This window comes from Euprymna scolopes, chromosome 46, assembly GCF_053919585.1.
Source record: "Euprymna scolopes isolate OS-2025 chromosome 46, ASM5391958v1, whole genome shotgun sequence".
NCBI lineage: Eukaryota > Metazoa > Mollusca > Cephalopoda > Sepiida > Sepiolidae > Euprymna > Euprymna scolopes.
This window is the reverse complement of record NC_136527.1, coordinates 184,281,958-184,301,685: the sequence shown is the minus strand read 5'-3', so window position 1 is coordinate 184,301,685 and position 19,728 is coordinate 184,281,958.

The following is a 19,728-nucleotide window of genomic DNA, read 5'->3' as shown; positions in this document are numbered from 1 at the left end:
ATAATAAATATTCTCACATACGTCGCTGTTATCGTCAAAATAAGGTAATACCTGTTTACAGGATAATGTTTAAAGAAAACCATATCCCATTAAAAGTCGATAATTGGGTTCAATCAGGAACATTTGAAAAAAATTTATTATTGATTTATTGTTTTCAATATTATTGGACTGAACTCATAACCTATAATTTAATTCAATTAAAAAGGAGACGCGTTGCAATTATATCTAGTGTATTTTTAGTATTTACATTGTTGTAAGAAAATGAACACACATACACACACATACATATATATATATATAATCTTTATGTGAGCATATATATATATATATCTTAATGTCCATATATATATATAATATTTATGTGAACATTTACATACATATATATATATGTATCTTAATGTTACAATGACAAGAAATTACAGACACATACATATATATAATCTTTATGTGAACATACATATACATATATATGTATCTTAATGTTCATATATATATATATAATTTATGTGAACATTTACATACATATATTATGTATCTTAATGTTCATATATATATATATAATATTTATGTGAACATTTACATACATATATTATATATGTATCTTAATGTTACAATGACAAGAAATTACAGACACATACATATATATAACCTTTATGTGAACATACATATATATGTATCTTAATGTTCATATATATATATGATATTTATGTGAAGATTTATATACATATATTATGTATCTTAATGTTACAATGACAATAAATTACAAAATGTTCATAAAACAGTTCGTTTTGCCCTCCGCAAGCACATACATATAATTCTTATACAAACATACAAAATTATAAAACATCAACAATATCTTAATGTGTTTTTTAGTACCTAAAATTTTAATTTGGTTGAAAATCATTCTGTAAAATTTTATACATTTTACTTTTTTTATTTATTAATGTTTTTGTATTTTTTCTTATATATTTATCAATTTGTTGACATTACATTGAACATTATTGCCACAACTGGATCTAGTACAGCTATCATAACTTTAGAAAAAGATTCAAAAAGAGTATCCAATCTTCATCCCATCGTCACAATATTGAGACTATTTTTTCAAGTAATCTAATGGAATGTGCTCTGATGAATATTTGTAGCCCCTAAACGTACATAATTCTACTTAACCAACAAGCAGCAAAATGCAACCCCTTCTCTGTCGATATTTCTAAAAAAGATTTCACTCTTAGTTTTTGTCAGAAACTTCGTGAAAAATATTGAATAATTCGATTCCCTGTCTTTCCAAACTCATCACTACTTGAAAAATGTAATTCAAACCCTAATTTTTTTTTCAATTAAAAGAGCAAGCACCAATGTTCCATTTACAAACAACGTATTTAAAAAAAAAGGTTTTAAACTTCGGACTTTACAGGTAAATTTCCAAAAGACTATTCTTTTTTTTTTGTTTTAAATTAGAATATATTATTTATTGATCTTTTATCTTCAATTTGTGATATATAACACTTTGGTGAGTAATTTATATTCAATTTAATGGAAAGAACATAAAATTTCACATTGATCCTGAAAATATCCTAAAAGTAGAATCAATATAAAAATTTTGATAGATTTTCAAAGTTTAAAAATTGAAAAATATTGAACTCGTAAAATTCAATTAATTTCATTACTGTTTTTAAAAAATTAAAATATAATATTTCTCTTACATTTTATACAACTTTAATAGTTTATTTTGAAAGTACAATCTATAAATAAAATAAACAACCCACTTTTAAATGAGAAATTACGAGTTTTTTTATATTTCATTCGCAGTCTCGTGTTAGGTGTGTCAAAAATTCCTACAAAAATTCTGATACGCCTACCCCTTCTCTGTTGATATTTCTGAAAAGCTTTCACTCTTAGTTTGCTTAATTTCCCTCCGCTTTCTACTCAGTTTGAAATGCAGTAGTTTAAATGTGTGCATACATCGCTACCTGTTTCTTAGTTATAGCCGCAAATATTAGTCCCTTACATCAGGTGGTAATATGTTTTTTTAAAGAAAATGTGTACAAAAACGTCTTGAATGTGTTATCTTCTCATATCTATTCACCTCTAAATCATATGAACGAAAAATAGTTTTTATCACAGACGTTAAACTTAACGACTTTAAATTTTTTAAAAGTATTATTTAGACTAAATATTTTAATCAATATAAACAGATAACACATTTAATCCAACCGTATTATAATATAATATTATTGTATCTTTGGTCCCAAATAAGTCTCTTAAGTCAGAGTTGTATTTTGGCAATAAAATAGTAAAACATATCCGTTCACTCATAATCCGTCTGAACGTAAAACTATTTGAAACCACATGTGTTTTAGTTATAAACGTTTTAATGTTTAATCTTTAAATATTAGCAACAAAAACTAGTTTAATTACTATAAACAGAAAGTAAACATTTAATCTAACAATATTATTTCGGTTATTTCATGACAATACAATAAAGGAAAACAACTATCGCATGTAGATTGGTGTTGGCATTTTCTTTTTGCAACTTTTTTATTTCTTCATGTATTTCTCTAATTTTCCAGACATTTTTTGGGGAAAAATATCCAATTGAGCTTAACATTAAATTGTTTGTAACAACATGCTTTTACCTTATAACCGTTTAATGCTTTATTTTTTCAGTATGTTAAGCATCATGGTTCAACTGTGCTCTAAACAGTGACATTTATTTCGAATGTAACCCAGTCAAATCAAAGAAGTTATTGTTGATTTTATACGCCGGGCCTTCCTACCTATAATTTAAATGCCACCCCTCGTTAATATTCATGTTATTTTTTTTTAGAAAGCTGGTCCTTACATAGGTAGGGACGGATGTCCTTGCTAACTAACTTGTTCTTCGCCCTGACAATTTCATAAACAAAATGGTCATTTTATAGTTTAGACAAAAAATAAATTTAAAAAAAATAGTAAAAAGCAAAACTATTATATTCCAAATAAAAGAAAGCGAGAAAATACTCTTCTACGTGCGTGGATAAGTTTTTAGTGCGTTTTATACTTATTTTGAAGCGTTTATTTACATTGAAAAAAACAGTGATGAGTTTACGTTAGAACAAGAAAAAATGGCTATTGTTATCTAGATAGTTTGACAATCGTTCAAAAATCGAAAATTAAACAAAATACTAGTAAAAACTCATCCAATGTATGTCACAGTGACATTTACAGTATATATATTGTTTATCAAATTTTTAAATGACCGTACGGAACAAACTGGTCATTTTACAAAACATTTCTATAAGAAAGTGATGCCCCACTCTGAAATCCTATATATATATATATATATATATATATATATATATATATATATATATATATATATATATGCTTAGATTCTCCTTGGTTGCCTGCTCATCCTCGCAGAGGATGTCCTGCCAAAGACCCAGTCCTGGTTTCGACCTTCCCGGGGGACAATGGACATGATTTTCTGTGTAAGGCAACTGCAGGAGAAAAGACTTGAACAGGAACAGCCATGATGTTCGTCTTTTGGAACCTTCAAAAGGCTTTTGATAGAGTCTCACGACCTGCCATGTGGGCTGTCCTCGTGAGATATGGTTGACTTCGTTGAACTGGTGTGTGCCCTCCATGATGGGATGATTGGAAGAGTTTGTGATCAGAACTCTCTTTCAGACCCATTCCCCATCAACGGTGGTCTGAAGCAGGGGTGTGTTTTGGCTCCAACGTCTTTATCGGTGTACATCACAGCAATGCTCAGCGAGATTCCACCAGACACACGCTCAATTGGCCTGCAATTTCACGTGGACGGAGGAATTTTCAACTTTGCACAACTCCGTGCCAAAACCAAAACCACCTTATGCGAAGTGTGAGAACTACAATATGCTGATAACAACGCCACTCCAGGTCAGACGGCAGATGACCTGCAGTCGTTAGCAGACGCATATAACTCTGCATCTGAAAGGTTTTGGATGCAGGTCAACACGGACAAGACCAAGAGCCCCGTCCAGCATCTGGCAGGACAGACGCTCCCAGCCCTTAATATCACAATTAACAACCAACCACTAGAGGAGGTGGATCAATTCTCTTATCTTGGAAGCATTTTAACATCTACTCCTACATGCAAGAAGGACGTGGAGAACAGAATAAGAGCAGCATATTCTACATTTGGACGACTCAACTGCCGAAGGTGTTTTGGGCAGTTGTTCTCTCCATATTCTTGTACGCCTGTGAAACGTGGACACTATACAGAAATGAAATAAAACATCTGGAACGCTTCCAACAAACAAAATTAAGGCACATTATGAGAATACCCTGGCAGAGCCATACCTCCAACTCTGAGGTACTGGAACGTGCCAAAATGACAAGTGTTGAGGCCACTATTATCTCCGCTGGACAGGCCACGTCCACAGAATGCAAATTTCAAAGCTTCCCAAGAGAATGATGTACGAAGAACTGGCAAAAGAAAGCAGCCCACGAGGCGCACCAAAAATGCGCTACAAAAACCAGCTGAAGCGTACTCTGGCAGCAACTGACATCGACCACTCCTCGTAGGAAGAGGCTGCCAGGGGCAGGAAGGCGTGGACGACTGCTGTACACCGTAGCAGTGCTTACTTTAAGGAGGAAAAGAGAAGGGAATAGGCTAGGAAAAGAGAAGGGAGCGAAAGCAAACCCCTCGCCTTCTTCTCCTCTGTAAGCACTGTCCGCGGCTCTTCCACCATAGAATCGGACTGTATAACCATGTATAACCTGGGCATCCACCCACCTGACGACAGGACCTAATGCTCGGATACGATTAGGAGCCGACGACGACGTTGCCTTTTATTAGCCAAGCGTGTGTAGTCGCTTACCAATTAACAAATTGAAGAAAAACAACTGCTAACTTCTTCAACGAGAAATTCCCTTGCTATTCTGTGCAGTGATTTTTTTCATACCGGAAATTGAACAAAGGATATCATCAGTAATCTAAGTGTTATTGATGGCTGACATTATTTGTTTCCGGTGTATATTAAGATATATTCAATATCTACCTTACCTCTGTGCTTATTTTCGTTATCCTTCACATCTAAACCGACATTCCCTTGAAGCATGTTTGAATATATATGAAATTTGCTGTATTAGATATATTTGTAAGATAGTTTTTGATTTCTTCTTTTTTAATTTACTTCATAAGATTTTAAAGATCAAGGAGTTTCCTTCTGGATCTAACATTTGAATTAATTTCGATTTGAATTTATTTCGAAGTTACTCTCACCCAAGCGGGATACTCTTTACTTATTTCAGAGACCATGCCATTTAAAAAGCATTATTTAGATTCTAATATTTTATTTATTTCCTATGCTACTTAGACAATATTAATTTGGAACGATATTTTTTCATATTGTTTATGAGACTTAATATCTCACATTTCATGTTACGGTTTTGTTTTATGTTCCCTGATGTTTGACGATCTGTCAAGTTTCATCTCTCCACACATCATCCAATGTGTTTTAACACACAGTGCAAAGACCACATGCCACTAAAATTGAACATTCAGATATTAGGTCCCTCGGGCGCTAAATTATTCATCAATAACACCCTCTACTGAGTGAATATTGTATGAGTAGACTGCATTAGATATTAGGTTCCTCGGGCGCTTAATCACTTTTAAGCTAAAATGAAAGTCTCCCACTCTTCCACTCTTGGATTGAAGAATCCATTTGCTTTTCTTGTTATCTTGTTATCGATTTCTATCTCTTTCGTTTTCTTTTTGGCAATTTTTGTTGCTGATTCATCATATCTGCAGCATTTATTATTCATCAATAACACTTGAACACTTTCTACTGAGTGAATTTTGTATGAGTAGAGTGCATTTTCATATCTGTTAAACTTTTGAAGTACTTTCTCTTGCTTAATATGGTCTCTCATCATTTCCATCTGTTCAACTATATAACTTTTGAAGTACTTACCCTTGATTACTATCTCATCATTTCATTTTAATATCTGTTAAACTATTGAAGCATTTACCCTTGATTACTATGGCCCCTTATCATTTCATTTTCATATCTGTTAAACTTTTGAAATACTTACCCTTGATTACTAAGTTGGCCGATATGCCTGGTTTATTCCAGTGTGGACTAGACTTCCTTCTTTTTGTGTTAAGCACATGCGTTAACCGAATATGGCTTTTGTAAATTGTTAGTTATTTTTATAATTTTGTTTATAAAAATAGAAATATTAAAATATTTTCGGCTTTTTATTTTATGAAATCCAGTGTTTCCCTAATTAGAACTAATATTTCATTTCATTACGATTAAAATTGAACAGCAGTATTTTTAAGTATAAACTGTTACAGCAGAATCAAATGACACAATCCTAGCAAATGTGTTTTATGTAATACTGTCTAGCTTAACGGTTTCATATGAATAAATGTGAATTCGTATATTAATACTATAAACATATTTTTCCAAGTTTTTACTAATTGTCTTTTTATGTTGTACTAAACATGATTGAAAAGAAAGACTATTTTCATATTCTGCAAAATTATGAATTTTCACTCGTGTGAGTTTTCATATGTTTGACCAACGTTGATTTTTGAGAACAAGAATATCCACAAACTTCACAAGTATGTGGCTTTTCCCTGTGTGAATTCTCAAATGTCTTACTAACATTGATGTCTTCGAAGAGGAATATCCACACACTTCACAAGAATGTGGCTTTTCTCCAGTGTGAATTCTAATATGTACAACTAAGTCTGATTTTAAAGAACAAGAATATCCACACACTTCACAAGAATATGGCTTTTCTCCAGTGTGAGTTCTTATATGTCTTACTAACGATGATTTTTGAGAACAAGAATATCCACACACTTCACAAATATGTGGCTTTTCCCCAGTATGAGTTCTCATATGTCTTAGTAAATTTGACTTTTCAGAAGAAAAATATCCACACTCTTTACAAGAATGTTGCATTTTTCTATTTTTAATTACTTTAGTTTATTAAAAAAATCAGCTAACAATTATTTCGTAAAGATTTGGATTTTTATGATTAAGTTTATGTTTTTTTTAATTTTTTTGTATTTTTTGTTGTTTAGTCATTTGGGAAGGTGATATCAATAATGAGCACAAGTCTTAATTTCCAGATCAAGAGTATCCACACACTTTACAAATTATCTTATTTGTACAAGCTGACGACTGGACTCTTTATCAACTGTTGAACATATATTCATATATATTCCAACCAGATCTTTTTTTTAATGCTTCGGAATGTCACCACATTACAAAACCAATGCCTTTCTCTCTTTGTTAAATTTTCTCATTAATTTGTACAAGCTGAGGATGAGGATTTATATCAAATGTTAAACATATAAGATGTTTTTATAGAATTGTATTCATTTTTTCTGTAATTTGTGATTCGATCTTTTATGACGTTTTGATTTATGTTAACACAAATTTAACAAAAAATTGATATTACCTTTAAGATGTGTTATGTTTTTTATCACTGCTTCAAAGTGTGTTCAATAGTTGAGTCCAGTATAGAAATCGTCTCAGAGATATCGCCGCACTCTTCCAATTAACATAACAAGTGTTAATGGAATAATGTTTAAAGATAATGTTACTCCATTAAAATTCAATCAGGAACATCTGTAAAAAATAATGAAATTCAATATTTTTTTTATATTTGCATTCACATAATAGTATTATGCTTGTTTGTGTTGTCAATATTATTGGATTGAACTCAAACCCTCTAGATTAATTAATCTAAGATATTCATTGACGTAACATTACAAAATGATCGGATAATTTCTAGTTTGACAGAGAATCAGGCAATGATGGTTTTGCTTAAGATGTAATCTTGTTGACATTATATCCAACCCTGTTTTTATGATTAAGATCCTGGTCAGAAGAGAAATACTTATATTGATACAATTGCAATATATATATATATATATATATATATATATATATATATATATATATATATGTATATATATATATATATATATGTGTGTGTGTGTGTGTGTGTGTGTCAGGTCATGTCATGTGCTACTGGTACCATGTAACCCAGTACTACCTGCCTCATGGTCGGGTCACCGGCGACTAAACTGGTTCCCCCACCAGACTTGTTTGGTGAGGCGGGCGGCTAGTCTCCCTAAAGGATTAAAAACAAGACCTTCCAAAGGGCGAATGAACTCTAGCACCGTGTATATTTGTGTGTGTGTGTGTGTGTGTGTGTGTGTGTGTATATGTGTATTGGAGTGGAGAGGGCTCCCGTAAGCCATGGTGAAGGCAACCTTTCTAGGAGAAGCAAATCTGATTTAAAAAACCATAAAGCGGAAGACCATTAACCGCATTAAGCTGGTCTGCAGTTTAATTTGTTGCTGGCTATCTTGCTCTTGCTTGTTGCTGGATCTCAACATTTTGAACCGAGAGAGAGATTAGCTGTCGTACAAAGCTAAGACTCTGTAACATCATATTTGTATAGATACTCCCTCAGGCATTTGGGCTCATGGATTTTAAATGTCTGAGGGAGTGGCACTCGTCTGACAAGACGTTTCAATCATCATATATATATATATATATATATATATATATATATATATATATATTGAATTCATAAATTGTTATTCTATCAAGCAACTCATTCGTTATTATATATTGGTGCAAAAATAATGCCGTTTTTTTACTTGAAATTGAACGTCAAAAAAGACATTATTTTTACAAAAACTTGATATATAATGGTTAGATGTTTTAAATTTATTATAGTAAATGATTAATTTTATATTTTGTTATGGTCTACGGTCAGCACATTTTTATTAATATTTTAATACTTTTCCCCCTGATTTGATAAGGATAGAATAGTTTAATATGTGTAGTAGGTTTGGGGGTGGATTATGTATTATTTTGATTAACATTTTAAACTTTCCTAATTTGTTCATCATTATATTCATTTGAAAAGCTACAGAAAAATCGATATAGTTTTTTTTATATTTTGTCTTGTATACTATTTGAAACTGCAAGCGTTTTTTATCAGTGTGGTCATCTATATCTTAACAAACACTTTAAAGATATTACAAAATCTGATTCAAAGGTGGTGATTTTTCCCAACCCTGCCAATTACTTAGACAATTGGGTATCCTAGATGTCTCCGAATATGACAATATACATTTTGTATTGTTACCGCATATGTGCTGATTCAACTTCAACAACTATGTTTGTGTTAAGGCTCAAAAAGGGTTTTAAATGCAGCAAGTACTTCAGTGGAATGTTATTTGATAAACTCATAGCGATGGTATTCCCTTTCACATACATGCATTATGACCAACGTGATGATCAGTAAAATTTAACTTCTTGTGACGTTACGATCAGGATTTGGTTCTGGGCTTCGGGAAGGAGTGAGACACTCGCTTGACACCAGCACGTTTCAGACCTCTTCTTTTCCAATCGACCACATCTGACCTCTTGCCACCAATGTCACACCATACAATCTGAAGATCAGCAACACGAAATACTTTTCAAGAGATGTTCAAGACTCTTTTCTTTTTGTGTTCCTTGCAGAGAATTTTTCCCGACTTTTATATCCTCCTATCAAAAAAATAAAAGGAAGAGACAATAAAAAAAATAGCTTCTCCCATCATGCACTGCCTTCCCAAGATGCTCTTCAGGTATATAAATGAGCCAGCCATCCTTTCCTTCTTCTTTCCCAAAGAGCGATGCAAATACGCCCGAGACGTCGTATATTACTTATTTCTCTTGTTTCTAACCATAACCCAACCTTAAACGACACCTTTTCTTTTTTCCTTTCGCATATGCCCCACCCCTCTCTCTCTCTCTCTCTCTCTCTCTCTCTCTCTCTCTCTCTCTCTCTCTCTCTCTGACACACAGTTTTTTTATTTGAAAAACTAACTGTACCTCATTTGCATATTTCCCCAGTCCTACTTACCTCAGATGACCATCAGTCCATAAATGGAAGAGCAGAATTTTTCCTTTCTTTTTTCCTTTCTTTCTTCCTTTCCTGAAACAGACGGTATGTTGTACCACTTTCTAATCACAATTTAAATTGCTATAAACAGATAAAATACAATTACCCGACCCTATCATTTACGTTTTAAATAAACTTTGATACCGGCATCTTTGTTTGAAACAACACAATTATTTCTTCTCATATATTTCTCAATTGTCAATCTATTATTCCAAGCTAATAATTATTTGTTTAGAAATATTGGTGCACCTCTAATTCAGCTGAACATTGAAATTATTTGTAACAACATGCCTTTAACTTATCAGCGTTTAAATGTTTTATCTTTAAATATCGGTATAGACCAACGCCTTTCATAAGGGTGTTGCCATATTGCCAGATGGCTGTAATTATTAAAAGAGTCCTGAATACCAATATTGTCATTAATTATCCTCTTTACTGTTTGTCCGGTAAAATCTTTAAATGGTCTTTAAACTGAAGTAATGCAAATAACGTCTGCCTGTGTTTCGTAAACCATGTGTTAATGAACTCTGCAATCATGTTGAAGTTAAAATTGGACAACCATTTTGAAGGAGATTTTAAGTGTTTTATTTTCATAGAATAAACGTTTTTGCAAATTGAACGGAGGTTTTAAATAAACGTTCGTTTAGATGTTGACAAAGCCTAATTATCTTTTTCAGCTGCCATTAATCATTCTGCATGTTGTTTATGAAGTGCATGCTGGGATGTGACACCAATGTTTATAAAGTATATACATAAGTATTGTATTGAGATAGTTCTGATATTTGGCATAAAGTTTTAGATTTGGTTTATTAAGCGCTATTTAGAATGATATAACATTATATTATCAGTGAAGTACAAGCTGTTTAAAGAAAAGACTATTATGATGACGTTATAATATCAGTGAAGTACACACTGTTTAAAGAAAGGGCTATTAAATTTACGTTATATTATCAGTGAAGTATAAGCTGTTTCAAGAAAAGACTATTATAATGACATTATAATATCAGTGAAGTACACACTGTTTAAAGAAAAGACTATTATAATGACGTTATAATATCAGTGAAGTATTAGCTGTTTAGAGAAAAAACTATTATAATGACGTTATAATATCAGTGAAGTATACGCTGTTTAAAGAAAAGACTATTATAATGACGTTATAATACCAGTGAAGTATAAGCCGTTTAAGGAAAATACTATTATAATGACGTTATAATATCAGTGAAGTATAAGCTGTTTAAGGAAAAGACTATTATAATGACGTTATAATATCAGTGAAGTATAAGCTGTTTAAGGAAAAGACTATTATAATGACGTTATAATATCAGTGAAGTATAAGCTGTTAAGGAAAAGACTATTATAATGATGTTATAATATCAGTGAAGTATGAGCTGTTTAAGGACAAGACTACTATAATGACGTTATAATATCAGTGAAGTATAAGCTGTATAAGGACAAGACTACTACGTTATAATATCAGTGAAGTATTAGCTGTTTAAAGAAAAGACACTTATATTCTTAATGTGTAAAGTTTATGTAACAATTACCAAATCGAATAAACCTAAAAATTAAGTGAGATAAAGAAAGATATGATTATGATTTTTGTCTGACGTATCTACGCTTATCTGATACAGAAAATAACATAACTCTTTGGTACTTTAGGAGTTTTATGTCCCCTTCACGGAATGATAAATCAGTATTATTTTGCGGTTTTGTTTTGTGAGTATTTGCTTCCTTCACACTTCTATTTTGCTTGAGAAGCATGAATGCATTAATTTAGCAGAAGTTGTTCTGGGAAGAGACAAGTGTTTTTGATATTGCAAGATGGCTTCAGTGACATTATCATTGTATAGAATGTCAAGAATTATTCTCTTTGTTATTTTTACAGCATTTTAATTGAGGTTATGCAACTTATATATAAGGAAGTGATGAAATTCAAATTGCAATACCAATTTTAAGGATGTTTAAGCTATTTTGTTTATATTTGCTGTTCGCAATTTTACACTTTAATCCAAGTTATTTTCTGTCAAAAAAATAAATGGTAGTAGGAAGGAAGGTTCAAACTCGATGGAGGAAAAGAACGAGATAAAAAGTGTGACGTCTTTGCAGTTACGACCACCGCCAAACCGGAAGTGACATAGGTTTAAATTAAGGCTAGTCAATCGAAAAGAGGGGATGACTTTCGAAAATATCGGTGAAAAAAGAAAAGTGCCCAGTTGAGGATGAAGAAATTACTGTTTTTAGCTAATTTTTCCGTATTTGTCGTCTGAAGGGTCGGACTTCAAAACGATACTGACCTTGTGAAAATCTGTCGGCTCTGTCGAAAGTTTTAGGGAGACATGCAAACATACATACATAGAGTTATATATTTACAGCTCAAATTTTCAACCCAAACCGATTAAAAAGCTTGCCCTATCTTTGAATACCCTTTATGTAAAATTTCAAATTTTTAGACCAAAAATTGTCTGAGTAATTTGGTAGAGACCGCAGAGGTAAAATTTTTTAAAACTTGGACCTCTAATATGACCCCTTAATATTTATTGTTTTGGGCTTACATCAATTTATTAAGTTAGCTCCATGTCAAGGAACCTATATCTAAAATTTCAATTGTTTATACCCAAAATTGGAGGAGGAGTTTGTTAGAGTTCTTAAAGGTCAAATAGTTGAAGTTTCACCCCTTAACAGCCAAATTTCTGGCCGAAAACCGGTTACAAAGATTTTCCCAAATCTCAATACCCTGTATATCAGGTTTCGAGTCTGTAGACAGTAAATTGACAGAGTTATTGTGTAGGGAAATGTACACAGACAGACAGACATACAGACACTTTCACTTTTATAGATATATTAGCAGGGGTAGCCGGAATTGCCCGGGTGTTTAGAGGTGTGTGTGGTGTTAAATAAAAAAAAACGGGGAGGGGGGTAGAATCGAACCCGAAGCCCTGAGGCGAAGTTTGAAAATAAAATCGGCCAGCCAGAATGAGTTACTAAAAGATGTTTGAATTTAATTGAATAAGAACCAAATTGACAGGTATGCGCCCAGAAGTCGTCGAGCGTTACGACGACGACATCAATAATTAATTAATTTTTTTTTATATTTGCATTCACATAATAGTATTATTCTTGTTTGTGTTGTCAATATTATTGGATTGAACTCACAACCTCTAGATTAACTTAATCTAAGATATTCATTGATTGAAATTATATCCAACCCTGTTTTTATGATTTAAATCCTGGTCAGAAGAGAAATACTAATATCGATACAATAGATGCTCGTCTGAACTCCAATCCCTGGTTCCCCCTCGCCAAACTTTCACGAAAAACACCCGTCTAGCTGAATCCACTGTGAAAAATTTCCCCCACTCTATATCTGTGCCTAAATCAAAACGCGGATTTCATGAGCAAAGCTTCTTTCTTAGAACTGCACGCCTGTGGAACTCTGTTCCGTCTGCCTGCTTCCCTCCGGACTACAACTTGGATGTCTTCAAGTCTAATGTTAACAAATTCCTAATGAACCACCCCCCTAATTAAACACTTCATAAAATCTCCTCACTAACGTGATGTACTTGCAATAACCCTTATCCCTGAGTGGCTTCCGGGCCTTGATAAGTGGTGATCACTGTGTAAAAAAATATATATATATATATATATATATATATATATAAATATATATATATATATATATATAATTTAAAGGAGATTAGAATAATAGTCTAAAGAGCTAAGTGTATTTTAATGTAATAGTGAAATTACTAGTTTAATTAAAATACAGGAAATGCTCGTTGTAATTTAGATATATAATAAGCTCGATAGTTAAATGTCCTAGTGCTAATTCAATATTAAGTAATGTGATCTATAATTTAAAAGTTTTAAAAAAATTTTTAATTTAAAAATCAAGATTTAATTAAATTAAAAATCAGTTTCATAAGAAGGAACAACAACAAAGTCAATTATCTGTACGATCGTTTCGGAAATCCGTGCTTTTTATTTGTGGTATACATGAAGTCACGTAGAACAATTATACATAGTTTTTTTTGGTAAGCACGGTCTCCTCATCAGCAAATTTAGGAGGATTTCTATTGAATTGAAAAGACACCAAAAATAAACCTAGCATTAACAGTAAGGCAGATGAATCTGAAAAATTGAAGTAAAAGGTTTGGATTTAAAATTTATAAGAAAATTAATAAGAAAATTGGTATAGGTTAGAGATAGAAATGAGTAGAAAAAATATATATTTTGAATTTACATAATAAATTTGATTTGAAAATATATAGATATATAATTACCTTTTAGTTTTTCTTTTTTTGAAATCAGGAACTGTATTTAAAGTAGTCATTTAGATGTTTGCTATAGCTTTTTATTTTATTGAATGATGAATTTTAAAAAGGGCGACGCTCGTGCAGTAAATTGTTTCCGTTAGCGTATTTTGATTTAGAGACGCTACAGTTAATATCTATAGAGAGAGAGAGTATTTTTTTTTTTGCAAGTTTTTAAGGGGAGATAATTGTCATGGCTTTATTTATTATTTGATTTACGAGTCTAAGGGCGGTAATTGGTTTAACTTAATTTATTAGAAAAAAAAATCTATTTTTACTAATGAGTAATTTTTAATGATTTAAGGTGGTTTATATTTATTAAATTTAAACCAACGTTTATGATTACACGATAGAATCTCGTGTCTTGAATTTACTAGTTTGGTTGTGCTTTTTATATCTTCATATTTTAAAATTTTTAGGGTTTCTTTTGTACATAATGTACAAAATTTATCTCCTGGTTTATATGATTTGCAAGTCTCAATTATTTGCCATTTTAAGTTGAAAGAAATATTGCTATTTTTTAGTTGCCAAATATAGTTGGATAGAGTAGTTTGGTTTGATAGAGAGTTATTTTTAAAAGAATGTTTGTGCGTTGAAATTCTATGTTTTATTGGGCCGGATGTGGAACCAATATATATTACCTCTTGATTATTATGATTATTTTCCGTTAGGTCTATTGTTGGATTATAATGTGGTGGGTTGGTTAATAATTGATCGGTAGATTGATTTAAGTTGGTGTTATTATTTAATCTGGTAGTTGAGTTATGGCTGTTGATAGGTTCTTGTATATTTGGAGTTTTTGATACTGTGCAGCTATAGATAACATTTTTAATTTTACATGAGCCTTGTAGGGGACATTTATTTTTTCTTCTACAGTTACAGTCCGATGTATTTTGTATAGTTGCATTTTGTAGTTTATTAATTTTATTATTATTAGAGCTAATTATTTTCTGATGAAGGTTGGGCATAGTAGAGTAAGAGACTTTAATTGTGTTCTTATTGAAAATCTTATTATATCTATGGGGGGCTTTAAAGTTCTTATCTAATATTTTAAAAAATTCTCTAGCTATGTTTGTTTCTAGGTTTTTGGAATACGGGGGGTTGAACCATAGGATCTCCTTGTGTCTATTCTTACGTTTGCGGGTTTTAGTTTGTTGTTTATTTATATTATTATCTAATATTTGTAGTTTAATTTTATCTTTTTTTGTCTCCTGGTTATTTTTCTTAACTCGTATACGGGAAGACATTGCCATATTATATGTTATTACGCTCTTAATAGGTTTATTTTTTAATGCAGTTTATGTTTCTATCATTTTCATTTACGAATTTAATTTGTGAATTATATCCAGAGTTTTTAAGGGCTTCATTATAGTATTTTTCATTTTTGGTAAATATTGATTTAGTAGAAGACAGTCTAGAAATTCTTAGAGCGATATTGGGAACTATTGATTTTAATATTGATTTAGGGTGGTTTGATTGATTGTGGACATATAGAAGTGATTGGTTAGGTTTATGGTATGGTTCAAAGGTAGAATTTTCAAGATTTAAGGTTATGTCTAAGAAATTAACAATTTTTTTATTAGGGTCGATTTTTATACTAAGTCCATAATTTTTAAATAATTTATGTAGAGCTTTAATTGCATTTTCATAATTTTTATTAGTAGAATTCGTTATGAAAAGTGCATCATCTCTATATAGCCCTCCTTCAAGTTTGAATTGTTTATGGAGTATACAATGTATTTCATTTAAAAGGAAAAGGCCAACTAGATCAGTGACCTTAGTCGAGTCCGTCGATCCCATTAAAATGTTGAAGTGGTTAGGGGTATTTTTCCTGGTCCAATATTTATTATCAAATGTTATTAAAGACTGTCTAGCTATAAGTATTAGTTTAGTTTCGTCTTGAGTTATATTAGTTAATTTTCGTGCCATTAATAGAGATTTATTAAGTAGGATAGGTGATATAGATTGGTAATATGATTCAATGTCAAAAGAAAGAAATTTAATATTATTTTTATTTTGAATATTAGAAAACCAGTCGATTACTTGGTTTGAAGATTGCCATAGTGGGTATTTTATTATGGATCTAATTTTGGGGATAATTCTATCTAATATTTTTTTACTAACCAGTCCTATATCTGATTTCGAGGGGCAAATGAGTCTAATAGTAGGGTTAATATTGAAGCTGTGTTTGTGGTCTTTTAAAGTAAATCTCGGGGTACCTGGTACCGTTATTTCTGTGTATTTATCTATTTTAAGTTTAGTTAAAATGTTTTTTGCATCATTATTTATTTTATTTAGTGCTGATTTATTAGTAGTTTTATAATTTTTATTAAGTTCTTTATATATTAGATTTTTATATTGTATATAGTCCATTGTGTAGAAATTTCCAATTTTATCTGCCGGTACTATGAGTTTATTTTGGTGGCTTGTAGAAATAGATTTTGAAAATTTATTTATTTTTTTAAGTGTTGGAGTGATATATTTTTTATTTTTCTTAAATTTAATATTTTTAATCAGGTTGATTAAGTCATTTTCAAAATTTTCAGTGTCTATGTTTCTCTTAGGGTTTTTGTATGTTTTTAGTCTGTAGTATTTCGACTCAGGTCACTGATCTAGTTGGCCTTTTCCTTTTAAATGAAATACATTGTATACTCCATAAACAATTCAAACTTGAAGGAGGGCTATATAGAGATGATGCACTTTTCATAACGAATTCTACTAATAAAAATTATGAAAATGCAATTAAAGCTCTACATAAATTATTTAAAAATTATGGACTTAGTATAAAAATCGACCCTAATAAAAAAATTGTTAATTTCTTAGACATAACCTTAAATCTTGAAAATTCTACCTTTGAACCATACCATAAACCTAACCAATCACTTCTATATGTCCACAATCAACCAAACCACCCTAAATCAATATTAAAATCAATAGTTCCCAATATCGCTCTAAGAATTTCTAGACTGTCTTCTACTAAATCAATATTTACCAAAAATGAAAAATACTATAATGAAGCCCTTAAAAACTCTGGATATAATTCACAAATTAAATTCATAAATGAAAATGATAGAAACATAAACTGCATTAAAAATAAACCTATTAAGAGCGTAATAACATATAATATGGCAATGTCTTCCCGTATACGAGTTAAGAAAAATAACCAGGAGACAAAAAAAGATAACACCAAACTACAAATATTAGATAATAATATAAATAAACAACAAACTAAAACCCGCAAACGTAAGAATAGACACAAGGAGATCCTATGGTTCAACCCCCCGTATTCCAAAAACCTAGAAACAAACATAACTAGAGAATTTTTTAAAATATTAGATAAGAACTTTAAAGCCCCCCATAGATATAATAAGATTTTCAATAAGAACACAATTAAAGTCTCTTACTCTACTATGCCCAACCTTCATCAGAAAATAATTAGCTCTAATAATAATAAAATTAATAAACTACAAAATGCAACTATACAAAATACATCGGACTGTAACTGTAGAAGAAAAAATAAATGTCCCCTACAAGGCTCATGTAAAATTAAAAATGTTATCTATAGCTGCACAGTATCAAAAACTCCAAATATACAAGAACCTATCAACAGCCATAACTCAACTACCAGATTAAATAATAACACCAACTTAAATCAATCTACCGATCAATTATTAACCAACCCACCACATTATAATCCAACAATAGACCTAACGGAAAATAATCATAATAATCAAGAGGTAATATATATTGGTTCCACATCCGGCCCAATAAAACATAAAATTTCAACGCACAAACATTCTTTTAAAAATAACTCTCTATCAAACCAAACTACTCTATCCAACTATATTTGGCAACTAAAAAATAGCAATATTTCTTTCAACTTAAAATGGCAAATAATTGAGACTTGCAAATCATATAAACCAGGAGATAAATATTGTACATTATGTACAAAAGAAACCCTAAAAATTTTTAAATATGAAGATATAAAAAGCACAACCAAACTAGTAAATTCAAGACACGAGATTCTATCGTGTAATCATAAACGTTGGTTTAAATTTAATAAATATAAACCACCTTAAATCATTAAAAATTACTCATTAGTAAGAATAGATTTTTTTTTCTAATAAATTAAGTTAAACCAATTACCGCCCTTAGACTCGTAAATCAAATAATAAATAAAGCCATGACAATTATCTCCCCTTAAAAACTTGCAAAAAAAAAAATACTCTCTCTATAGATATTAACTGTAGCGTCTCTAAATCAAAATACGCTAACGGAAACAATTTACTGCACGAGCGTCGCCCTTTTTAAAATTCATCATTCAATAAAATAAAAAGCTATAGCAAACATCTAAATGACTACTTTAAATACAGTTCCTGATTTCAAAAAAAGAAAAACCAAAAGGTAATTATATATCTATATATTTTTAAATCAAATTTATTATGTAAATTCAAAATATATATTTTTTCTACTCATTTCTATCTCTAACCTATACCAATTTCCTTATTAATTTTCTTATAAATTTTAAATCCAAACCTTTTACTTCAATTTTTCAGATTCATCTGCCTTACTGTTAATGCTAGGTTTATTTTTGGTGTCTTTTCAATTCAATAGAAATCCTCCTAAATTTGCTGATGAGGAGACCGTGCTTACCAAAAAAACTATGTATAATTGTTCTACGTGACTTCATGTATACCACAAATAAAAAGCACGGATTTCCGAAACGATCGTACAGATAATTGACTTTGTTGTTGTTCCTTCTTATGAAACTGATTTTTAATTTAATTAAATTTTGATTTTTAAATTTAAAAAATTTTTTAAACTTTTAAATTATAGATCACATTACTTAATATATATATATATATATATATATATATATATATATATATATATATATATTGAATTCATAAATAGTTATTCTATCAAGCAACTCATTCGTGATTATATACTAGATTGGTGCAAAAATAATGCCGGTTTTTTACTTGAAGTTGAACGTCAAAAAAGACATTATTTTTACACAAACTTAATATATATTAAGGTTAGATGTTTTAAATTTATTATAGTAAATGATTTTGCACGTTTTTATTAATAATATTTTAATACTTTTCCCCCTGATTTGATGAGGATAGAATAGTTTTATATGTATAGTAGGTTTGGGTGTGGATTATGTATTATTTTGATTAACATTTTAAACTTTCCTAATTTGTTCATCATTATATTCATTTGAAAAGCTACAGAAAAATCGATATAATTTTTTTATATTTTGTCCTGTATATTATTTGAAACTGCAAGCTTTTGTATCGGTGTGTTCATCTATATCTTTAACTATGCATTAACACTTTAAAGATATTACAAAAGCTGATTCAAAGAAGGTGATTTTTACCAAGCCTGCCAATTACTTAGACAATCTGGTATCCTAGATTACAAATATCACAATATACATTTTGTATTGTTACATATTAGT